This window comes from Neodiprion fabricii, chromosome 6 (assembly GCF_021155785.1).
Source record: "Neodiprion fabricii isolate iyNeoFabr1 chromosome 6, iyNeoFabr1.1, whole genome shotgun sequence".
Classification (NCBI taxonomy): Eukaryota; Metazoa; Arthropoda; class Insecta; order Hymenoptera; family Diprionidae; genus Neodiprion; species Neodiprion fabricii.
This window is the reverse complement of record NC_060244.1, coordinates 4,007,750-4,033,861: the sequence shown is the minus strand read 5'-3', so window position 1 is coordinate 4,033,861 and position 26,112 is coordinate 4,007,750. Positions and strand designations below refer to the sequence as shown.

The following is a 26,112-nucleotide window of genomic DNA, read 5'->3' as shown; positions in this document are numbered from 1 at the left end:
GCGCGTGGAAAAAACATTTTCAATACTGGCTTGTAATTTGCAATTAAATTCATTCCTTCCGTGGGGGTTGATGGGTATCGATTATCCCGGATGTGTTTGAAACCTTCGTTCGTTCGTTCGTTCGTCCCGTTCGATTCCTCTGTTAATTCTCCGTTAATGCTTACCTGTAACATCAGTTCTACAGACTGCTGCAGCACGCCACGCCGCCGGAAATCACCGCTGCCAACTTTTAATTACTAATGTCAGTTTCTCGGTCCGCTGTGCCGGCCCATATATTCGTAACAAAGTTAATTTACCGCTTTTATATGTATTGTACAACGAACGTATGTACAGGGTATTATATCTACGGGACGTTGGTACGAAACAACTGCAACTGATATTCCGACACTTTAACGAGTAGCGCTCGTCGGTTTTACGATTCAAACATATATTTTTTTTTTTTTCATTTTCTCATTTGCTCGCCACCGTTTTTTCTTTCTTTTTTCTTTTACTTTCTATTCATACAAATTTATATACCGTCACCGAATTTATCACGTTTCGAGTGATACAAATTTGCAACGCGTGTAACCACAGTTACGGGAATGCCAAAATTAACGTACGACGGAGAGGTTATATCGCTGTGGTTTTGCTCTCATGCGAAATGTCAATATCCGTAGATATCACGCGAGTTTGAATTATACAATATTTTTTCACTTCGGATAACGTGAAAATTAATTAAACTTATAACGAGCTAATTAAATAAAACCCAGCATACACATAATTAACGAAAAATATCGCGTACAACTTTTATTCAATATTTATCAGTCGTTGTTCGAGATCATGTCCGTCAGCTATCGTCGTATACATAATATATATATTACATTTGTACCTACCTCGAGTACATATATACATTATTCAATGAAACAGCGGTAGGAATAATAATAATAATATTGTTTACGCCGTGTTATCAACCGAGTAAAAAAAAAATTACCGTAAATATATATACACGTATCTATATGCGAATTTATATTTACGTATACGTTTGCTCTTTCGAATTTGCCTATAAATTATTATTTTTTTTTTTTTTTTTGTATTCTGCGCCATTTTTCACTCACCGGTGTCGGGGGCAAAAAAAAAAAAAAGAAAAAAAACTATCGTTACAGAATGAGAGGAATTCTGCGTTCGTACACTTTGACGAGAGGGCTGCACATACGGGGAGGGCAATCTATTCATCCGCAGGTACACCCGATGTAGTAAAAAATTACCACCTATTCAATCCACTTGCGAATTTTCTCCGTCTATTTACCATATATACCACGTGCCTTTGACGGAACGAATCGAAGGTTGACTTTTTACCGGGCACCGCGCAACCCTGGAGTGCGGAATTAGCCCCTGAATGAGAGGAAATTTCACAGCAGCCTGCATGTCCCCTCCCTGCAGGCCTCCGTCTGTCTCTATACCTAATATATACTGAATTGCACTGATTGTATTCTCATGTAAAACGCACGCGACCCACGTAATAACCGGGCAGGAAAAGACCGGCCAAACGCGTTTAGAATCGTCTTTACGTCACACCGGAGTTCAAAAAGGGGAAATAACAGTCTTGTAGCGCTTTCCGGGTCTGTAATAAAAGATAATTGAGAGGATTCGGAAAAACACAACTTATACCCCGAGTTTCAACCCTTAACGGCCGGGGCTGTAACGCTTGCTGTAAACTAAAAAAAAAAAAAAAAAAAACTGAACATAGTTAAAAAACGATTTGTATTTTATATTTCTCAATTAAACTTTATTTCACTTCGAATTAAATTTACAATTACACCCATATTCACGGAATATTGCCCTGTGGCGAAAATTCTTTCGATAAAATTTTTTTCATGTAACATACGGAATGAATTTCTTCGATTGAGAAATAGTTAGATTTTGAACTATGGTAATATTGTTTTATACAAATAAATTGAACCGATCCCCTTAACAATTATCGCTATATATATATATATATATAAATGTGTGTACCTATCATCATTAATGTTTCTTACACAAAGTTTGCGCCGCATGAGCCGACGCCGGTTTTCGACATTTCAGAAAAGGCGAAGTGTCGGCGAAGTGTCGGCTGAGATTGGATTCGGATAGCCCTTCTCGACGGCTAATAAGATTCAGGCCTTAATCAATCTGGCAGCGTGCAATTAACGCGTCGTTTTGACGGGCGTTCTCTCTCTCTCTCTCTTTCTCTCTCTATATATATATATCTCTTCCTTTCTCTCTCTCTCTCTCTCTCTCCATCTGACGTGGACTTCTTTAATCAGTCACTCTCACCGGGTGGCTGGGTTGGTACGGGTGAGTGTGTGTGTGTGTGCGTGTGGTAACCGTACGAACGGATGGTGAACGGGAAGGAAAGGAAGCCGGGATATCTGTGTATGTATACCAAAAGGGGCGAAAACCCCGCAGCTTATACACCGGGCCCATAACTCCGGCGAGCTTCGCGAAATGAATCACGCGACTGAATCTGACGGGTGATTTTTTAGCGATTGCAAATATTAACGCGCACATCGCGAACCTTCAAACACCCCTCGATAGCCGGCTTCTGGGCCTCGAATTTGCCGAAAATTCTTTCAACGACGTTCTCCGACGGACCTGCAAATTGAAAAGTTACGTTTCTGTTGTATATGGGGAATTCAGGGTTAATTCGAATAGGGTCAGGATTTCACGTATCGTTGTTCCAACTGCGAAAAGCATTTCAATCTTTTTTTTTTTTTTGTTCAAACGCCAACAGAGTTCCTTAATCGATAATATTTTCAGAGTGATAACGAGATATTTGAACATTATGAAAAAAATTATGAAAAGTTGCGTAGACAAAATGAAAAATATCTAATAACCAAAATCAAAGTCGGCAGGCAAGGCGGTAATATTTTTATTTATCTTTCGGCGTATATAGGTAACACAATTATTCGGGTGAGGCAATCGGAGGACGGTATTCAGGCGTAGGCAATAATTGACAACGTGTTTACGGGCTACGCGTGAGCAATTAAACCCCCGCTGCAGACGAGAATAACATCGTTAACGCGGATATAATCTGAAACTCGATGGCGGCGTTTATCGGAGCTCCGAGACTTCGTCTAGTTGTTATTCATTAAGATGCTCGCTGCTGAATACGGGTCTCGATGTTTTATTTTCATCAAAGTCGGGGTGCTGGGAACAAAGTTTATACACCGAGAATCAGAAGATACTGGATGGCGGAAGTAATTGGATAAGAGAGAGCAACAATCGTTGATCCGTCGTTGAATTCTTCAACTTTGAATTTAAATTCGATCGGAGTAAAATTTTAACCACCGTAACTTGGTACGTTATTTTCACTCTACGCTTCAAAAACTACAATCCGGATTACAATGATCGCAGTCTAATGGTTTTTGAAATTGTTCCAAAGTCGGAGCATGTATGTCGGGTTAAAATTTCGGCTCACTCGGTTGCAGAATCTACAAATTCTGTACATGTATATATATATATATATATATATAATTAACTACACAGAGTGAGGGAATTAGCGCGGGATATAGAGTCGGGGCTTGTTGATGCGGGGAAAAGCGTCGTCAATGACGTGCGCAAGCTGCGGCAATACGATTATGGGATACGTATTATAACGGGGTAGCTTTATACACATGCAACGAATTCATTTCCAGCCTTCTCTGCGCGCCCTCGAGCTGCAACATATGTGTCTGTGCACAAATGCACCGACGTCGACAGCGTTATTCTCTCGTTCAATGTCATAGGTTTCCGCTGAAAACGGTTGCTAGGTTATCCACAGATCAGCGAGGGAAACGGATATACATGCCTACGTATGTGTAGGCATACGTATAGACTCCAAACTCTCGCGAATACTATATGATCGTGCTGTAACAAACGAACGTCATTTGAATAAACCAATTATTTCAATCAACGTGACAGTGCGGACACACGAGTATAATTCACCCGTGTATATGCATGTATATATGTATCCTCTACGGGGGATAAAGTTGAAAGAAAAAAGAAGAAAATTCCATGGACGGAGAGCGATTTTATTTATTTTACGTAATTATTTTTCTCATTTCTATTATTTTTTTTTTTTTTTCATTCATCCAAATTTATTCCCGTAACAAAGTACCGTACAAAAAAATCGCTCATCTCAACCCTTTTCATCCCGGCGGGTTATCCGCGTTTGTATGTGTCTCAGAAGTAAAGTGGTTCCTTTTAACTTGGTCCTTTCCCCTATGTATGTATGAGTAACTGCGTGCAGTGTACGTTATTCTTTCAGAAAACTCAGCCGCACAGTTGCGTCTATATATATATATATATATTAATGAAAGGAATTACAAATGATGCGTATAATCATTGTGCAACTTCAATATTACAATACTGAGTTTTCTCAATTCAATGTTTCTTAAAACGATAGCTGGCACTCAATCTATCCCTCATGAGTTACGGGAAGTTCGGTAACGAATCCACGGTCGACAGGATACTCGATGTGTCCTTACTCGACTGCCTCTCAATCGGAACTGCTTCTTCCTTCGCAGCTTCTTACTCCAAAAAGCTTCACCGGGCTCATCAGCCCCGTAAAGCTTTTCCCCTTTTCCCTCTTTACCTCTACGGGTAGATAACGGTACCTATAGATGTGTCACCCCGAACCCAATCAGCGAACGTCATAAACGACTACCCTTATGCTTAAATTAACTACTTATTACTGTTATAAATGTGTAAACTAGGGTCTTGGGAATTTCCACTCTCAGGGAAAAACCCGACCATTCTTCTCTCTCCGACATATGTATGTGTGTGTGTGTCTGGTCGTGCAGGACTCTAAACGATTGACAGCTTATATGCTCCGCGGATCCTGAGGCCCATTAAGTCGGTTCTTCTTCGTCTTCGTTTCGATTTTCTATTTTCTTTTTTACTTCTTTCATATCTTCTTTCACTTTCTCTGCAAAATTCGAAAACCTCCGAGGACCATAGCAGCAAGTGACAAGGTATTTCTTTATCTTTTTTTTTTTTTTCCTTCTTTTTATTTCATTTTTATCCCTCTGCTCTGTTTCTTCATCTATCTGTCTGACCGACCCGCGTTTGCTTTTTTTTTGCTTCTCTGTTTGTTTTTTCATTTATTTTTTCTTCTTTGGCCGTTTTCCGAAGCAAATATCGTATATTATAACCGATTTTCCTTCTCTCCTTTATTTTGGTAACAAAAAAACAGATAAGTAATAAAATCATATATTTAACAATTATTCGGAACTCTCGGTGTGAATGTTAGTTCGGGAAACGAGTTGTTAACTGCAGTTGTTTTGTTTGACATTACATCACAGGTGGCTCTCGTACTTCCGTGTCATTATCGTAATTGCGAGAAGACGAGGTAGAATAAGACGCACGAGATGCCTTGCACGTATACAGATGTTTTGAAAAAAGGGTGTATCGAGGTGAAAATTTATACCTACCAGGGAGGGGGGCGGAGGGGGAGAAATAATTACTCGAAGAAAGAAACGAAAAAGAATCTCTCTGCTTTCTATTCCGCCTCGAATAGCTCCCGGAAAAAAGGGCTAAAACGAAGAAGGAGAAGAAAAAAAAATAAAAATGAAAGATTTAAAGGAAAGAAAAAAAAGAAAATAAAATAAAATAAAAAAAAAGAAAAAAAATTATCACCGCCAGACGAGACAGCAGCGTTCAGGGGCAGGCGACGCGACGCTCGAGTGTATAAGAAACTCTGGCTGCAGTGGAAACAGCAGCATAAGCGTCGTTAATAAATCTAGGGTAATTAGAAAGAATGTCTCTCCAGGCCGTTAAAAGTGCCGCATGCAGTAGCTGAAAACCGTATACATCCAAATTCCTCCCCCTCATCTCCCCCATTTTCCGAGGATACACACGTATGTTGTTAAATTTTTTACATCATCACCGGCGTTATATATTCAATATACATGTATACACATCATTACATATATGCATAATCTTATCTGATGCTGATTAATCACAATGACCGGCACGCGGAAGGCTTTTCTCTCTAATTCATCTTCCTCACCTCAGGAATATCATTCGCGAGTTTAGTCAACTGCAGAGCGAGCACTTATTTCCACTCGAGTTGCTCCACGTTTCTGCGATCACGCGCCGCTCGCTTGTTGCATATATATATATATATATATACACGTATAAAATACTCGCTTTGCATATACGGTGTTAGTATAAGTATATGCAACATTTTTTACTATCTTGCTAATTAAATTTGGGTTAGGGTAAAAAAAAAAAAAAAAAAACTAGAATCGTAGAGCGATAGAAGGACAAGAATATCGAATTTTCATAGACGCGAAAATCTTATTCATATAATTTTAAAATGAGGAAAGTTCAATTGTAGAAAGTTTAAATATAGACATTCGAAATACGGAATGGGAAAATACAGAAACGTCAAAACGTAGAACGGCCAAATCGAGAATCTTTATACAATTCTATATTATCCAGAGGAATTCTGACGATTCTACAGTTTGCCATTCTATGTTCTGGCCTTTCTATTTTCTCACTTCTTTATACTTCTACTTTCAACATTTTTGAAATTCTATAAATTAAGTTTTCACTTCTTTAAAAATTTCATATTGTCGCCTTCCGATTTCTTGATCGTTCTATATTTTTTTAGCCCCACCCTTAAATTTCGCGACAGCAGTAATTGTACACGAATCGAATTGTTCTTCTTTCCGAACAAATAAAAGAAGATGCCTATTTTTCTTTCGCGTCTCTTTAAATTTGCCACATGCGTCACTTTTTTTTTTTTTTTTTTTTCAAATAACACGTTTGTCACACGAGGTTCTAAAGACGACAGTTATTACAACCGCTTGCCGACTTTAAGGGAAAGGGCACGAAGATACAGAGGAGGGTGGATGAGGATTTAGTCAGTGGTGAAAGGTTAACTCGTCAACTTGACTCACACTTCTCGCAAAACTTGCCAGCTGATGTACAGCTAATTAGAGAAATTTTAAACATAATTATCAACGCTCGTTGCAGGCCGCGTGGAGGGAGGACGATTATAGCTAAAGTCATCTTCGCTCGCTTCCGAGATGGCAACCAGCTGTGTTTGCTCGGGTTTGCTTGATAAATTAATACTCTGTGGGTTAAATTTACGGCGAGCCGTACATTTTCTTTTCGAAGCCTTTAAGGGGCTGCAGGGACTGAAATACGCGGGATCCCCGAAAATTCTTTTCTTTTTTCCTATTTTGCTTTATTTTTCTTTTTTTTTTTTCTTCTTTTTTTTCTTCTCCCTTTTTCTTCTTATCATTACTTCATGTGGTAAATTTTTTCGACGCCCTCGGCGACTAGACTCCGGTGAAACGGATAAACTTCGTCCGGTTCTCTTTCTCTTGCTTTGAGCTTTGTTCGGTGCGAAAAGGGGGGGTTGGGGGTGGGGGACAGGAAGGACGAACGGTGCATAAATTCCGACACGCAATTGTTTTCTCGCGCATCCTGGCTAGGCCGCGAAACCCCGGAAAGAAAAACAGAGAAGTTTGTTTCCCGTGGAGTCCTCCTCGCGTGCCACCCTGTAAATCAACCCCCAACTCTTCCCTTCTACGCTACCTGCAACCAGAACACTGTGTGATACGTATAAGTGGCTTAACCCTCTTATCGGCCGACTCGATTTACGGCAGAAGCTATCAGTTTCCTGTCGATTGCCACGATAATCGAAAGGCTTGGGGTTTTCGGTTACTATTTTTTTCATTTTCACCTCATCTCTCAAATTTGGAAAACTACCTCGACGCGCAATTATTTTGTTCTTTGAAATGTAGGATCAGCAAACTATATCTTCTTGATTCGAATTATGCTTTTAAAAAAAAAATAAATCGATGCGTAGAAAGTTGAACAGTATTATTGTAGGGTTAAAAAAATATATAAAATCGTCCGAATTATAACGATTAATTGCCAAATTCTCATTCGTTTCGACAATTCTGTACAACAGATTTTGTCTCTTCCTCAGACTCTCGGCCATTCCACGTTCCGTCTTTTCCGTTTATCGACTTTCTCTATTATCCACTTGAAAATTCACGACAATCCGACGTCAAACAATGATCCTTCCGCTATTCCACTTGCGCCCTATAAAGTATAAGGTATGCAGGATAAGTATAACAGGCAGACGCGCACGTGCATGTATACGAAAGCTCCGGGACCGCACCCTCGGCTAATAGTTTCGACGACCGGAAACAAGGGTAGATGTAATTAGGATGAGTTGTGACGTCGGGAATCTGCGGCAGAGGGCCGCTTCGCGCGTCGGTAATTGGTATAACCACCTATACATCCAAGCCTGGGCGAGGAGGAAGGTCCTGGAGGACGAAGGAGGCGCGGGAAGGACGAGACTCGGGTCATAAGCTTAATTGTTCCTGCAGTTGCTGCACGGCAATCCTCCGACTACTCGACGTCCCGTTTACTTAACGACATTTTGATTCGCGCTCCCGTACAATTAATATTTATATTTATTCCCGGGCGTCCCGAGGGACCCGCAGGGCTGATTCGGGGGCGGGGCAACGTGCTCGGAATACTTTCAAACTTTTGCCATGTCATTTTCGTGCCGGATTACAGTGCATCGAGCGGCAGGCGCGATATCGAGTAGCAAAGTAACGAGGAATGGCTGGGGACGAAAGTTATATGCCCGGAGAATGTAAAAACGTACGAAATCGCCGAATGTAGGTGTACATAGGTACGTATATAAGGGTGGACCGGTAATGGTAAAAATTAACCCCCCTCCCCCATGGCAGCATGCAGACCTCTAGCTCCTTGCCACGCGTTTAATTCCGTTAACGCAGTTTTAAACCAACCCTCGCCCCCTTCCCCCTCCCGCCCCAAATTTTCCCCGCCGGTGTTCTTTTTAGCTCCAGTTTTAGCCGTTTTCACCTCGGTACCGAATTTTGAATTAAGTTTTCTCGTTAGCGGTGTCGTTTCGTTAATATCCTTTCTCTCAGGGGCGAGAAGCAAAGGTGGATGCAAAAAAAAAAAATGATAATATAAAATGGAACACGATTATTATCGTTAACGCAACGCGGCATGAATTTCACTCCTTCTTTACTAATAGGTCCAACCATGCGAATGAGACATTATTTTACGCGGTGATGAACATTTCACGCGAAAATAGCTGCAGGTTATAAGCTGTCGGATCTAATTGGGCTCATCAGGGATTCATTTTTGTCTCTTATTGTTAGTTCTTGTCATATCAGTCCATACGGATTCACGCCACGCGTCGACGTCGGTGATCGTGAAAGAATAATGATCCTTGGAAAATAATGATCATCCGTCCACCTCCCTCCACTCCTCCCTCGAGTCTTTCTCGTCTGTGACGCTTCGCTGATGTCGTTAGCCGCGACACCGCGAGACGTTTTAATCTACTTATCTCGAGAGTATCGCCTATTCCCCAGGCCGTAACACCTACGTGCCGGTTCCGTGTGTAGGTGTCCTTCTCTAAACTAGGAAATCAGGAGGTCGCGACGCGGAGCGAATATCTCTTAATGAAACCCTGCCCAGCTAGCCCCGCGAGTGATAATCTTTTCGTTGATACCATCAGTTGACCACTTACGATAAACCAAAAAAACAAAAAAACAAAAAAAAAAAAAAAAACTAACGCACCAATTAACGCCAATGTTCTCATTTTCAAATCAGCTACAATCATTTTTTTTTCTCCAATCTCTCGTCACCTCCGTCTTTGTTGTTGCAAAACGAAATGTTCCATTACAACCTGACAACGGATCGGCAATGGAATTACGACGTAAACGAAGGAAGAATTTAACGCGCGCGTGGCATGTGATCGTCGTATGAAACTCGGATCGTCTCAACCCAGACGCCTCGATCCGTAACGTCGAGACGGCGAGACGCGTCGCTTTGCGGTTTCAACGCCAACGCTTTCGCCGTCTCAATCCTAGAGCGTTTCATTTAAATGAATTAGGATCTATTCAGGCGCCTTATACGCGTAGGAGACGAAGCTTTAACGTCCCAACAAACTTTCTACGTGCCTAAACCGATTACTCATTCATTTCGGCTTAATCGTTTACCTCGGGTAATGTTTTATATATACATGTACAGTGTACGTACACATGTTAAGCTGCGCTTAAAAACATCGACTTGTCGAATTTAAAGCTCTTCATTCGGTAGTTTATAGAAGGCAACGAGAGCAATTTCAAGATGTTTCATCGATTGTGAGATCGGTTCGTATTTAAAAATGTGGGGTTTTAGACGATTTCTGTCATTTTCAAACGTAAAAATTTATTTCTCCAATGTACTGGATTATTATCACAATTTGTCGTTGAAATTAAGTGAAATGCATAATGTTGAATAGTTTAAAGGTGTTAATGTGTTATTAATTCGGTATTGTGATCGTTAAATGAAACTTGTAAGTCGTGGAGGAAAAAAATGCTGGGGGAAAAATATTTCTAGTAGCCGGAAAACGGTCACAATAGATTGGCCGATGAACATCAAATTTGAAACGTAACTGCAACGAAGCTAACAATAAGTGTAATAATTAAAGTACGTGCGAAATTAATTCCTCAAATACAAAGAAGACCGGACAAAATGTCCACTAAAGTAACATCCATCCACCCTGCAATTTTTCAACTTCATTCAAATTCTTATAGAGAATACAAACGAACACGAAACTATAGGAGTAAAGAACAAGAAAGAAAATATGACGCGTTGAAAATTTTGTCTGCCTTGACGTAAAATTCACAATACTCAGGTACTGCAGCCGTGTGACAAATGAATTTCCATCTCCGACAATGAGACGAATTCAGACTGCAACGTTTCTTTAGCTGAGGGGAAAAAAAATAAAAATGAGGGAAAGTACAAAAACGGAGCTCGGCATTTGATGAAAAAAAAAAAAAAAAAACTACAATTCCTGACTCAAAAAACGTATTGTCAGGTGGTTTTATCAGCATTTGAATAAGTCGTAATTTCGAAATTCTACGCTTTGCTAGGGTAATTTGTAATGTAATTTCTTTCGGTCACGGTTCTTGGGAATTGGACGTCGGTAGCTACGCGCCAACCAATAAATAGACCGAAATTTGCGCTACTTCGTTCAATCATGAAACGTGTTAAGTCGCAGCAATTCCCAATTCACCCTTTTGACGAGGTATTTACAATTGTAAGTAACCAGGTTATTTCATTTCTCGTTCACCCGTTTCATGGTCGGGATTTCCCGGCGACGCCGCGACGCGTTTATATGTATATACATATATAAATACACACCCACACAAACGTACATAGGTACGTAATACTGAAATTGAGTTTCGGTCGTCTAACCATTGTTCAGCAACGATAAGAGAAATATCTCGTTTAAATTACCTTGTTTGGTTCAGTCGAAACAGTGGTATTATTATTACAAAGTTTCGTCCCTCAAAAACTTTTCTTCCACGGAGCAATTTAAACCCGACGGATGTAATCCGATCCAACGGCTCGCTCCCGCAGATTCTCATTTACAATTAAAAGGCGAGGGAATGAAAAGCACAACGCTTCGTATCGCATTCACTTTTGCGTAATTTTTCAACTAATTATCAGCTACCCTTCAACCTGTAAAAATCGGGTTCAAGTAATAGTCGTAAAATTCGTTACACTCGCGCATGCTTATATTTCGAAATATCACAGCTTGTACGAAAAAAGCGTGGAAGAAAAAAAATTGGAAGAATATAAAATAAAAATAAAAATAAAGAACAGAAAAGCTCTTAAATTTAAAAGCTCCATATGACGCAACGATATATCGCGACACGGCCTACCTTTTACTTCCGATGTGGAAGGAAGTCTTCCGTCCCTTACACGCGTTCCGCCCTTCGGCCCTTCGGCCCTCGTCTCGCGTCCCCGTCCCATCTGCATTCCAAGTCCCAACGAGCCGCAAAGGAATTCCAATTTTAAACAAAAGTTTCTCCCGACGCCGACAAAGTCTACGCGGCCGTATAAGCTACGCGTATCCGCCCGGCTCTTGCCTGTTTCCGCCTCCTGCCCCCGGCTTTTCCTCCACCTTCCTCCACCCCCCCGTCACCGAAAACGTCGCGAATTCTCCCGGCGCGTTCATGCATACGTACGGACAAACCGCTCCCCGCTAACCTCGCGTTAGTTGAACTCGGATTTCAGGGGTCGCGTTCTTCCTACCTTCTTACGTTAAACGTACAGCCGCGAAACGGCGCTAATTCCGCGTTACCAGTGCTGTTGATGCACGTCGAGAAACGAGACGACCATTTTCCAGGGAGGAAAACAGGGGATGCTGCGTGTATACGCTGCACGCAAATACCGATCCCAAGTGAACCCTTTTGCAAAGTGGTGGGAGGAGGAGGGAGGCGTCGCGACGCCCGGCTCGCCCCGCTTTCTGCAATATCGATAAAACAGTGATCCCCCATTCGTGCCTAGACCCCTGAGTCTAGGATTCGTTCAGCCGTGTTGGACACAGTTTGCGCAAACGGGATCGAATCTGTTTACTCGGAATTTACTTACACTTGTCGGAAAGGCTTACGAATCGCCGCAGCCTGCCTCTTCCGGACAAATGTACTGCTCAATTTACACCCGCGAAACCTCGTGGCTTTTTACAATTTTAATTTTGTTTGCTGGGTTGAAACAACAAAAAATTTCTTTCATATTTTCAGGGGTGGGTTTCCGAAATATGACATTACGTACAAATCTTTGACCTGTAAAATCAAGGTGTCAAAAATTACGAGTCGTTAATTTTTGAAGAAGCAGATATTTCCCTCCCCCACGTCTCCTTTACATTTGTAATTTATTTTCGGAGCTCGGAGTAAAAGGCACCTTTCGGTCGGAATTATAAGGGGGTGACGGCCGATCCGTGAGCATCCAGATGAGCGAACCGTGGGCAAAGCTCGATCCGATTACGTACCTGGATAGTGAGTGTAACGGGATTATGGAAGGGGTGAGATGAGAGGAGAGGAGAGGAGCGACTTGAAATTGGAGATCAAAGTCAGGTTTCGTGCATCGCGGAGAGGCGGTCGAGGGTGAAGAGAGACCGTGTAGCGGATACCTCAGAGCGTGCCCGTTGTGCCCGTTAACCCGTTACACACGCACAAAGTTCCAGTTTGTACGCGTGCGCGTGTTATGTTTGTACACGCACACACGGCTATTTTGAAATCTAGGACCAAAGCCCGGAGCAGTAATTATAACACCGGTAAACTTAGGGCTCGAACGCCTGGGATAGGATCTTCTTGTTTCGCGCCGTTCGTCTCGTCGCGTCGCCTCCTCCCGACCGGTGGAAAATTCACAATCTAATTCCCAAACTAACCAAATTACTACCAACTTCTCGGGCGACGACGCATCTCGACTGTGCCTCTCCGCCTTTCCACGGTCATTCTGATCCGTACCCGCATATATACGGATGTATAAACCTTACACGATCCTGTTTTTGGCCGACGACGCCCGTCATTCTCATCGTCTGTCATTCGTCATGCACCCTGGTCTCGTTGCATTCGGATAATTATTTTTTGTATAAAAAATACGACCGTCATCCGCTCGCCGGTTCAAAGACGATATCATATTTTACAGTTGATTTCGCTCCGATATCGTCCGTGAAAATGAGAAACTTAATTTTTCTTTTTTGTTTTTCCTCTTTTACTTGGGAAATTTTCAAGTTATTCCAACTGTCAATCAGACGGTGATCGAACAGTCACGGACGAAAAACGCTCTGCTTGATTATCATGGAATCTATTACGAAGTAGAATGCAAATGGAATGAAGGAAAAAATATATGTGGATACAAGATACAGTTTTTAACTCGTCCCTGTTTGGTGACGTTTGAAAAGCAAACCCAGATTTATTTATACATAATGCCTGTTATATGTACACATATATTTATATATGCGTGTATTATATATGTATAGAAGCTGATATGATAGATAGATCGTAATCAAATATCGATCCCTGTCGGCGAGGACAGAACTGACGGACGTTGAAACTAAAATTCATAACCCTGAAGGTAAAAACGTTTTCGTTGTTGATTCACACGCCAGTTCCACCTGTCAATAATCCCTCGTTGCTGTACCAATTACCGCAGAGGCCAAACTTGACGAGCGTAAATATATTTGCGGACTTCAAGATCCCTTATTGATTTTATAAAAGGTCAGTGTATTTTGGATATTTTCCTGATATTCCGGTTGTTTCGATGCTGGTATTTTGAAAATCGCAGTTTATTACAGAACATAAAATTCTTGAACAATGGTCTTGAAAATATCCAAATACCAATTCTAGGCTCAATTGCAATATTTGACTTTGTAATTCTTCCGTTCCGAATTGCACAATTTTTATAAATGAATTCCGCGGGACTCTAGCAACCGCCAAGTAAGTTGAGAAAAACGGCAATTTCTTAACGCTCGAAATGCAAGAAACGTTTCAAGCTTTTCAAGCTTTTCCAAGTCGATAAAAAATGAGCGAATCACCCGTGATCTTGTATCTGGGAAAATTGGCTACCACCCTTCGGTATTTTCGCGAATCCGGATGGCCTCGAGCCTCCGTGTTCGGCCTTTGGTGATCCGGCCGTGCGGGATGGCGAGGAGCAAAACCACATCTGTTGATTATCCGGTCCGTAAACACGGGTGCATTGTTATTGATTGGGGCAACAATCTGCCGGCGCTGCCGCCTCCGAACCGTATTGACGCGATATAGCCTCGCCTTGCATAATGAATGGCCAGCTAATGACCCTGCGGCGCTTGCGGAAACCGCAGCAAGAGGATGGCGGACCGGGCGAAGCACTTCCGGCATCAAACATGCACGGAGCTTCCGCTCGGCCAAGGCTTTTATGAACGACGAGGCCGAACCTCGCGTCGTATATTAATTAATTTAAATACTGCACGCGCGCTTCGTCCCCGATTCTTGACGAAAACCGGCATTGAATTAACGTCTTGTCGTTTGCTTCTGTTTCAGTGCCACCAATTACGCGGACATCGACGAACGCCTTCTGACAACCGCCCTGACGCGTCACTGTAAGTATTCGGAAAATTTTAAAGAACCTGTCTTAAAGAAATTTTTTACACATCCTTTTTCTCGTTTTCCTTTTACTTGTTGCTCACCTGAGGCTATATATTGTAGGACCGAATCGACGATCGATGATTAATCGAATTAAGCGGATCCGTGATCATTTAACGACGGCTTTTCGCGAACTGATATACAACCTCGATTCAATTTGTCCGAGAACACGATTCTACGAATCACAAATCAAAGTTCCATGAGAATCGCCTATTTTTTTAATCAAAGAATGTAATACAGGATATATGAGACGAAGGTTCGATTGCTCAACTCCGATATAATTGGCGACCGAAGAAGGTAGAGAGACAGAGAGAAGATTCGCCAACCGAATCTGGGAATTCCATCTCGGAGATAAAGAGCGTAGGTGTGTGCGGAGGCGTGTACATGCATGGAGGATCCGACGGTGATGATCTTCCCCCAGGACGCGTCCTCGAACTCTTCGTTTGCGGGCAGCCTCGTCGGTCCTCGAGGTCGTTGAAACTTGGAGCGGATGAGCAGCGATTCGGCCGACGAATATGTATTTTTTTTTTTTCTTTCGTTTTCGCTCCCTCACCGGCCGTATATGTACATATATATATATATATATATATATATATATATGTATATTTATATGTAATATAACACACATCATTCTCCAAATCTTTCTCAACATAAGTCGCAACTTTGTATGGTGTAAGGGTGGGGTAATACATTGATGCTTGTTTATTATTAATCCGGGCAAAAGTTCGTCTCTCCGCTATACCGGGGAGCGGAATAAGCCTGCGGAGAGCAAGAGGCGTGGGACGGTGAAAAGAGTTCCCGCGACGTATGAAGAGGAAAGGACGAGGGTGTGGAAGGAAAATACGTTAACAAAAAAAAAAAAAAACGATGGGAATAAGGAGAAAAAAAAAAATAAAAATAAAAAAATGCAACAACTTTCTCCGCTAACTTTTCTCTTTCAAACCCGCAGCGATGCAATAATGGCTCATAAGCTTCTTACGTTTCGGATATTTTTTACCAGATGAAGACGGACCTGGTGACGTTGACCAGCCTGCCGAAGGACTTAGAGACAACTTACTCAGTTCCATCCCTTCTCTTCTACTTCAACTCTTAAGAGGATTTTCGACGTGGGTTTCGGTAGCAGGGGTGGTTTTCTTCGACGACACAACTCGGCGCGTCGACGCGTTTCGAGCTCGTTCGTCAAATACGTACAGCGCACCATTCGTCTTGTCACGTTGTACGCGCGACTTTTAAACGCTCGGTAACCTTTCTTCTCGACGCGATTTAAACATTCCCTCAGACTCGTCGCGCAGACCGTGTAAAACCGCTAATCGCGTCTCTGAACAAAGGACAACTCCCACTATCTTATTCTCCTTTCTGTTTATCGCTCTTTAGATTTTTCCATTCTCGAGTCGCGTTTCTGTAACGACTAGAAAGCTCCTTTCGACACCCCGCTGCCCGAACATCTCCTCGTCTTCGTCGTTGTTCCGGTGACGCACAGACCAGCGAAACCACCTTTATCGACTCTTGATTCATCCCCCGAAGGAGGCGCGGCAGCCCCTCGCGGTCACGTGCACTTCCCATTTCCACCCCTCGAGTCCCCCGGGGCGTAGGAAGGAAAAGAAGAGGCCTCGGATGCCCGGAGAAATACCGTTTAATTGTATTCCAGGGAGCAATGCTTCAACTCGGGTGAAAATGAGCCCTGCACCGGGATTCGATTATATATATAAGCAATGCCGATTTGAACGGCGCGGAAAAAGCGATCGAGGCACGTGTCCGGGTCGAATGTCACGTGGAAAAATATGCTCTCGGAGTCCGTAACGACGGCGAAAACACGAGGATGATGAGAGACCGGTCATCCTCGTTTCGCAATGCTTCGAACCCCGCGAGACGTAACGAGATTCGTGACGTAACTCGGGGTGCAGTGACATCCGAGAAGAGTGTCGTTGATGCCACCTTACGCCGCGTTCATTATCCCGGTCCCCGAGTATCGACAAACAGAAAACCAATCGGACGATGTTACGCAGTCGTAACCGGAGCTCTGATGACATCGGCCATACGGTTTCCGGCCCCTCGATCGGTACCGCACGTATCTAACGAACGTCCTCCACCCCTCTCGGTGTTTGTGTCCTGCTGCAAGTTTGATCATCGTGACACGACAATGACAACGACGACGGATCGAGTTACCTTGCTTATTTCACTTGTTTGTTCGCGACGTTATACAACGTCGGTTCTGTTTGCGCAGGACGTTCCGGGAAACGTGGTGCGAGATTTTCCTCCCCTGGTTGTCGAGCCCTGTAACTTGATCGATTGATTCGAAATAGAATTTTCATCCGGCGAAGACGACTCGCTGTCCGATCGTTTCACATCCTCGAGAGCATCGCGCTTGTGAATTTTTCACGACCAATCGAGAAGTTTCTATTGTCGGGTAACCGACGCGGGCGTAACAGCCGGCGGTTATAGATTAACCGACTGAAATAGTAATTCGTCTAGCTTCGGCGATAGCTACGAAACCCGAAATCTTTACGGAGTGTGGGAATAATTCAGAGGACTCGAGCATCTTGGTCGTAAGTCGAGATCTAGGATCTCGATAAGACTCGACGATCAATGGAACAGGTGACGTCTTCCGTTGAGCGAGGATCTAAAATAGCAACATCGGATCAATTTACGGATTCAATTTATCCCTAGGTGTGCGGGAGAGGCAATAATCGCTCGTTCAATTCAGAAGTCTCGAAGAATGAGAAGAGGAGACGAAGGAATAACGGGATTCAGGGACTCGGGTAATCTCAGGTTTACTCGAGGCGACGAGACCTGGGATAAAAGGTATACGTATAATACACGTGTACGAGTCAAACGTCGTGACGTAGCATCCGGTTTATATCCTCGTTAAGTTTTGCTGTAACGTTTATACTCGGCTCGCCGTGACTCGGTGTCACGATACGCGTGCTGTTCCGCTATACTTGAAGCACGACGGATTTAACGGCCATTTGGCAAATGAAGACGGAACTGCCAGGCGGATCACCGGAGGCGAGAAGGCCTGTCTCTTGTACGAAACGAGACACGCCGACTCCTGCAGAGGAGTTGAGGAAGAAGGGAGAGGGAAGAAGCGCCCCGGCATCCCTCGTGGCCAATAAAGATCCTCGGATATACACACTCCGAAACACACTCACCCTGTAAACTCCGCTCTGATTTCCTTTTTTACCTACCCTTCCAAAAGTCAGGTAACGTTGCCGAACGGTTGTTCCGTCGAAAAATATGAGGATCGGAAATTCTTTTTTTGTATTATTCCAAGAGCGACGATGTTTTCTTTCGGGATATCAGCTCGCAGTTAGCGAGTAAAGCGAGCGGTAATGCAGATGCCGGGTCGGCTTCGGAAGGGTGGTTTTAAGTATACCTACGTATATTTATGCACGGCTCACGTTCTCCACGAAGGGGATTTAAATCCGTCCGTATGTGTATGTGTATACGTACTTATATACACGTACGCAGACAGCGGGTTGAGGGTTTTAATTTGGGTACATAGGAACGGGGACCTGGATTTCAGCCGAGGACTTACGAAGGAATGACGAATTAATGAGCCAGGTTACAGAGATGACGAAATTTTCGCCGTGCTTAATTCCGAGGAAAATTTCTAGTACAACCTCGTATCAGCGTTCCGAAATGAGGATCAGACTCTGATTAGCAAGGACTCGAACGGTGGAACAAATTTCGAAATCGAAAACCCGTATAATAACCTGGAGCCGTAAACGTAACGCCCGGATAGTTTTAACCGCAGGTGCGAGTAATTTGATTTCAGTTTGCGCTATTCCGTAATCCCGCATCGGGGCTTGGAAAGCAGCCCTCGCCTTTGTAGTCAATTAGGCATCTCCGTTTTCACCACCGACTATTCGCATTCGACGTGGTTTACTCGAGTGCCCTCAGAAGGGCCTAAGGGACGGCAATAACAAACGAGCGATGCACGACGTTACCGAATCGATGACTAATTCCTGCCCGCACGCCGGAAGAGGTGGAGGCTGCGGGGGTGGATCGGGAGACGAGAGGTCACCGCGAGCGATAATATCCTCAGGCCCACCTCCGACCCCCGGCGTCTACGTCCATCCGTCAGTCGCTCCGTCGCGTCAGTCAGTCCACTCGATTTCAATTGAATTTCAACCCCCGAGCTTGCGGGCTATACAATATTAAATAGCTTCCTGGATTAAGATCCCAACTCCTAGACAGCTCTAACCCTCTCCCGGCATTCGGCATTCGCCATTCTTACCGCCCCCCGATAGACGGATACGACGCCTTGACGTTTCTCGGTTAACGTCGACGGATCGCTCCGCTCCGTATTGATCTCGGATCTCGATCTACGATTTGAGGCTATTTTCGACCGGTTACCGAAGAGGGTTTCAACCGCTTCTCCGATCCCGACGCGATACGTGCCGGACGGCGATGGCACTTCCTGTCAAATTATCACGTAAACATTGACTTGCGACGCGTCCTCGAAGTTTGGTAACAAAAGTGGCGAATCGTAGCTGCGATCATTCGACGGCCTGATCCGTGATGGCCAAAGTTTTAACGCAGCTTGAAAATTTTTCGATCAAAAAACGCATCGATGCGCTTTGCAAGCGAGTTTCCAGCCGCACGCAGGTGTGCATGTGGCTTATACCGGGCAGTATATAGCTCGGTTCTAGATAATAACGAAATCAGTGCTGCTCATGCATGCTGATCATCGAGCGAATCAATGGGGGCTAATATCACGCGTATGCAAATTGGAAAGGGGACGAGTCGTCGCCATATATATATATATATACACACACACGCATACGTACACACATACATACATGCATACCTATGCACACAGGCAAGGAGTACATACCGAGGGCAATATTATCTCCGCGTCAGCGGATTCCCCGAACGGTAGATCGATAATACGATTCCATCTTGTTACTTGCGAATTGAATAACCACGCGGGGAAGAATTGCAACATCGATATTTTGACGAGGTCCTCGAAGCTGGAGAATATTAAGACGAAGCTTCAAATTGCTCGGTTACAATAATTATTGGAAAGTTTTATTATTAAAATCGGCAAAAGATTATTGTCGATAATTATCTTCTTCGTTACGTTGTTTCGCAAAAATTATAATTCAATTTTACGAAAAATCCGTAGTAATTAATCATTCGTCAGGTTTGAAATTGATCTTTCTGTATCGAAATGTGACGAGTTTCTTTGCGTTTTTTTTTTTTTTTTTTAATCTATTTACGAGAGAGAGAAAAATCACGAGGCATGGGTGGTAGTCAGTAGCTTGTTAAACAACGTACACGCGGCATATCGGACTCGGGGAATTCGGATCAATCAACTAACGCAACACCATCTCTGTACTCCGTACGTGCTTGGGAATATCGGGTCAGTTCGTCGACACGGGGGTTCGAGGGGTGGTGGTGGTGGTGGTGGTGGTAGGTCGTCGACGAGGGGCGGCGGGAGGGTGTAGCGAGCGAAGGCCGACTTATTACACCCCCGGAATTACCATATAAATTATCACGTGATGAACCCGCAGAGGACGCGAGTCAAGTCAGCCAACTCCGAGCCTGCAGCCTTTGTCGAGGTTTCGGCAGCTCCGGCTAATCGGGTGAGCCATTTTATTCCCGCTTCCAGGTTGCTCCGGGTGATTTTATCTTCGAAGTATACCACCGCTCTTCGTTCCAGTCGGACGGCGCCGGAATGAAAGGAGTTTTTCTTTTTTCATTTCGTTTCTTCTTTTATTCCTCCCCGCCTCCATCCTCTTCTAAAAACAACGAAAACTCGATCACTCGCCTTTCCAACGGCGGCTTTCGAATATATTATTTACGGGCTCACAGGTTCGGTAAAAGGGGTTCGAAGGCAAACGCGAACCATTCACCCGTCCCGGAATTTTACCCGCGAGGGTCGAGAGGGTGCGTATTTAAGCGAACCTCGACATGTCTCGAAGATCACATTTGCCAGGCTTTACCCTTGTAACAGAGGTTACATTTTTCTTGTCCTAAAATAATTGGTCCGTAGCTTTGAAAAGGTAGAAATGAAAATTCATGTCCATATATCGCCAGGGGCGTAAACTCGTTTCGTAAAGACATCACCGTCCGCTCGAGTATCTCGGTACAATATCTTTACACCCGATGACCGAAACTAGTTGCGAAATCAAACGGAAATTCTGCGATATACCAGCGCGAGCTAGTTTTGAACACGCGAAACGCCCACGGCGGTTGAAACTGACGGTTTATGGCTCTGCTGCCAATCCGAAACTCGGGCAGTTAATAAGCTTTCAGACATTGCGGTTGCGTTTGAAGCTGGTTAAATGTTGAGCGGTGACTTTGCGCGAATCGATTAACCGAGAGGGAAATTTTTTTTTACCAAATCATGCACCGCGCCTCCTCCGAGCAGGATGAAAAAAAATGAGGGTTTTCCTTTCTTCTTTCTCTTCTCATTGCCATTGCGCCCTCTCCCTAAACATTCTACCGACATTCCTACTGCGGATATCATCAATATTTAATAACACCCGTCCGGCCGCTTCGGAAGGGCGCAACGACGTTTCGCTGTTAACTCTGGAACGACTCTTCCCTTCTTTGCCCTCCCTTACTTCCTCCGCACCTTTTGCTGGTCACGGGGCTTCCATAAGGAAGACTATGAATATTCAAGAGCCTTTCTCGAGCCATATCTTTATACGAGACCTCTCCACCCCGCTTTTCCCTTCGCCTTCCATCCCTCTCTCTCTCTCTCTCTCTCTCTCTCTCCCTTTTGCTCTCATTCCTCTATGTTTCATGCATTCTGATGCCCTCCTTATACGTCGCCCTCACGGAGCCGCGCGACTCGCAGTAAGATGATACTACCGACAATTTTCTCAGTCTTAACTTAATTAGGAGCTATTTAAAAGCCCGTCTGACCTGCATCGCGGGGCGGAAAAAGACGCGCGAGATTTTCTTCTCTGGTTACTTTTCTCTTCTCGTATTCTTCGCCGCGTTTATTTCTGCTTTCTTTCATTTTATCTTCTTTCTTTTTTCTCGCTGCACCCTCTCACGTAATCGAGACAATAGCCATATCCTCTCGAATCTTATACGCCGTCGTGGTTTCTTATTCCCTCTCACACTACGCCACTGCAGCTATGCTACTTAATTTCCTTCCGTACACTTAACCGGCTGTCGGAGTAATTTACAAAGTATTTACTTCATCCTCTTTGCTTTATTCGAAAACTTTCCAAGTGTAATACACACCATTCTGTAGGTATAGTTTAATTTACTCTGAAAAGAATATATAGGCATATCCTACATACCTATAATAGCGGAGCGCGAATTCGTTTTATTTAAGCCCTGCAAATTAGGTTCCTCATAAATTAGTCGCGCTCGTTGGTAATTTTGCGTTATCCGACCATTGTAATTTCCTCGCTTACGCAGCGCCGCGAAATTTTTATTTTTTTTTTTCAATATTAAATTCGACGTCGCCTAAATTTCCGAACGGTATCGATATTATATTTGACAGAAAATAAAACTAACAGCAATGTTGCTCTTCTGTTTCAAGTTTACCGATTTTCCCACCGATCAACAGAAGGCCTAGTTTTATACAATTTTACTATCACAGGATTAAATCAGTATTGACACTGTAAATTTTTAGACAAAGTTTTTCAAAAGTAAGTAGTTAAAATTCAGTAGCAAGATATTTTCATTAACGTAAACGGCAGGTTATTTACATCCAACAAAATCACCAGATATTACATTTCGAAGGCGTCCCCGCATTGACGCAAAATCGCACGATTACCGTCGTGTATCTGTTTTCAATCTGTAAAATAGCCCGCGATCTTTTATGCATTCAAACCGTGTTTCGATATTGGTTCGGACGTAGAACGCTCGTGTAGAAATATCCACCGTCCACCAACGTCTCGACGATAATCTACACTTGTTCTACGTAACGCTTACGTCCGGGTAAAACGTAGGCAGATTTTCTTCAACCGAATGCAGCGAGCAATTTTGTCCGGATCGCGAAAGATATCGGCAGCTGTCGCCGCTCGGGTCCAGCTGCAGTTCTCGAAATCGCTTCTCTCGAAATGTCCAATCAATTTTCAGCGCCCCCGCAAGTCGAGCACGGCGCATCCTTTGGCCTCGTAAAGCGTCGATGATCCAGCTCCGCGAAAGCTCAAGCCGCAAGTTTTATCCGCAGGATCGATCCTCCGCCGCAATGCACTTAACCGTTAATTCCGCAATTTTCCACCGTGCAGCGGAAGTCGGATTTTGCAAATTTGCCCGAGGACGCGACGCAGACGTGCGGAGAAAACCACTCGGCGCTTTTTTACAACCTTCGAACGCATGCGATATTTTGACGCGACCCGCGATACTGCACTTTAAACCTTCCCAATCGTTGGGGATTTTTTTCACTCCAGATCTTTGATGAAAGTTGCAACTGTTTCGCCTCATCGATGCCTAATAGAGTGAAGACGCCGCTCTTTCTTTGCTCTTCCCTCCGATGTTTGCCCAGCGATATCATTTTACCGAGTATATTACCCATGGCATGGCCGCTCGCTGATCAGAAAGAGTGCACCGCAAACGTTGGACGTTCGGGAGAAGAGGAGGACAGGTTAAAGATTGATTCACCGGTTATTCTCGAGAGCCGGAGGGTGCTTCAGGGGCGGTAATTGATTAGGGAGGATATTGGCCCTCTCGCTATCGCTCGCAACATCGCGAGATACTACAATAGTCGGCGTGTAACTATAACCGAAGCGTTTCTCAAGGGCGCAGAATTCGAGCTGCTCCGAGTGAGTCCGAAACGCGTTGAAACTACGCCGAGAAGTACGCGCCGTCTCGCTGTCGCCCTTATACTCGAGAAGTCGACCCTTCTCGAGTATCTCTCGATCGAGTCAAGTTCCGCCGTCAAAGAAGGATCGGAATTTCATTACAAGTAGAAACTTCGAACCGGTGCAGGTGGCATACCTACAGCGGTAGGTGGTCCCAGAATTTGTGACTCGAGTGATATCGAGGCTTGTTTTCGCTCATCGAATTTCTGCCTAGGATCGCAAAAACTGCGATCGAAAGGAGATCATGCGAGATTCAAGATCTGGACTGACTCGCGAGAGCGAACGGAAGGCGAAGCAAAGAGTCCGTTGCTCCAAATCCTATCACTCACCAAATCTGCGGAATGAATATTTATCGACGGAAAACCGCAGGAGGAAAGTTTTCAAACTCATTGGGTCCTCCTAACAGTAAGATATTCAGGTGTTTGTCTTCTCTCCTTAATATTTGTCCAACTAAGGCGAAACAATTTGCTCGCGTTGCGTTCGCCGCTGCGGTGCTATCCATCACGTGGTTTAACCTCGACGACAAGCAGACCCGGCATCTTCTCCCTGGTCCAAAAACGCCGGTTCGTAATTTATTCGCATATGCGAATGAAACGAAGAAGTGAATAATTTCTGTCTCTTTGGCTCTTTGGCTCTCTCGCTGTGAGTTTGGAATTTTTTACGAAGTGCTCTCTGAAAGGTTTCGAAAAATTTCCGATTTATTTTTACTTTTTTTTTATCGTTGATTTTACACCCACTCCGCGCACCCTTAACACTCCATCAGCGACAAGGGTTGCCTCGCGTGATGGGACGATGCGAAATTCAATGCGCCGCAAAACAACAACGAGGCGTCATCGTGCCGATCGAGAAATTAAAATAGCCGGTTGAAGTTGAACGCGAGGTTCCCCGATGCAACCGCCGGTCACTTCAATTCGCTAATTGAGGTTTTACAGGTCAATACGAGGATCCGACTGAAAGTTTTCAACCGCTAACTGCTGAAATTTTATACACTTATTGACTCGGTTCTTCACGAATGTTTGAATATTTTTTATCTCACCGACGGTCGAAGTTTCGCCGGCGATATTTTGACAACGATGATTCAGCCGAATGCTTCGCGTCCTGAGTTTTCCTACACGTGATGTAATTTCCGTTCACCTACAATACCGGATGTCGTGAAAGGATCCCGGACTTCTCGGAACACGGGAGATTCTACGAGACTAGCGTCGCTGGCAAATTTATCACCGGAAACTGGTGTTTTCCTTTTTCGCTGACGATGAGATCAGGTTTTATTCCGCGCGATGCAATTTCATCCGCCTGATTTGGTATTTCGCCCCATTTTGCCAATTTTCGCGATGTTTGTGTTTGAATACAAAGAAAGATGAAAAAAGAAAAAAAAAATGCGGGATTTTACGACCTGGGATTGCAGGTATTGTCGGAGAATATCGCGCGACGATGCAATCGGTTCTAATATCAATACCACGGGTTCTATTTCAACGGTTTATTCCCTCCGCCATTCGCAGCTCCCTCCAGGAACGGCGAGGAGCTTTGTATTTTACTTTAGATTTAATTAAATTTTTACGTATAATATTTGCCCAGCAAATTCCCAGGCCAATTCCACGCCGGCTGCTCATGTCCTCCCCGGTAAACACCGGTATTTGTTTCCTTTAATTGAATTGGTGCACAGTGTAAGTTTCACCGTTCTGCCTATCTCCTCGCTTTTCTCGAAATTTTTCCCACCTTCTTTCTCTCACTCGCCACTCCTTCCACCCTCTCAAGATTTCAATCCGGCACTCTTTGAAAGATCCGAGATTCGAACTGAAGAAGATTGATACGATAATCGGGAATCGATGTAACTAAAGACAAAAGGGACACGGCCGTTTATTAAAAAAAAAAAAGTAAGAATCAGGAGTAATTTCGATCGAGGATCGAGCGGCTAGGAGTTGGGGAGTAAATTTTGAGTGCCTCGCGAAAACGGCAATATCACTCACAGCGACGACAGTTAATGTTTTAATCTATTCAGCGTCGAAATTGGCGCTTATCGCGAGATTGACGATTGATTTTTCACACTCCGAAGACGAAGGTTGGTGCTTAAAAAAAAGTGCAGGGCAATTTATCCGCTACTGAGACATCTTTCTCTTCGTTCGAGTGCGAATAAGTAAAATAAGAAAAAAACAGTACGGAGATATTAAAAAAAAAAAAACTTTCCGCGAACCGAGTAATTCGGCGATCCGTGAAAATATCGAACTTCTCCCACCCCTCTTCCCTTAGGTACATCTGATAATAATTCCCATACGCGTATACACGTGTAATACAGTTATACATACAAGTATGCCTGATACGATATCGAAAAGAGATGTGCGGAACCGTGAGAGAGGATAACGAGGCGCCGTGAAACGCCCCCG

The 26,112-nt window shown here is 43.8% G+C and overlaps 1 protein-coding gene across 6 annotated transcripts in view; it reads left to right on the top strand.

The window, feature by feature from the left end:
* The window catches only part of LOC124184400 (teneurin-a), a 514,944-nt gene that overhangs the window by 185,707 nt on the left and 303,125 nt on the right, over positions 1-26,112 (top strand). For all 6 annotated transcript variants that reach the window (XM_046574042.1, XM_046574045.1, XM_046574044.1 and 3 more), the window contains one exon: positions 14,856-14,914. The gene's annotated coding sequence lies outside the window, so the exon portion shown is untranslated. The remainder of the gene's footprint in view (positions 1-14,855; positions 14,915-26,112) is intronic.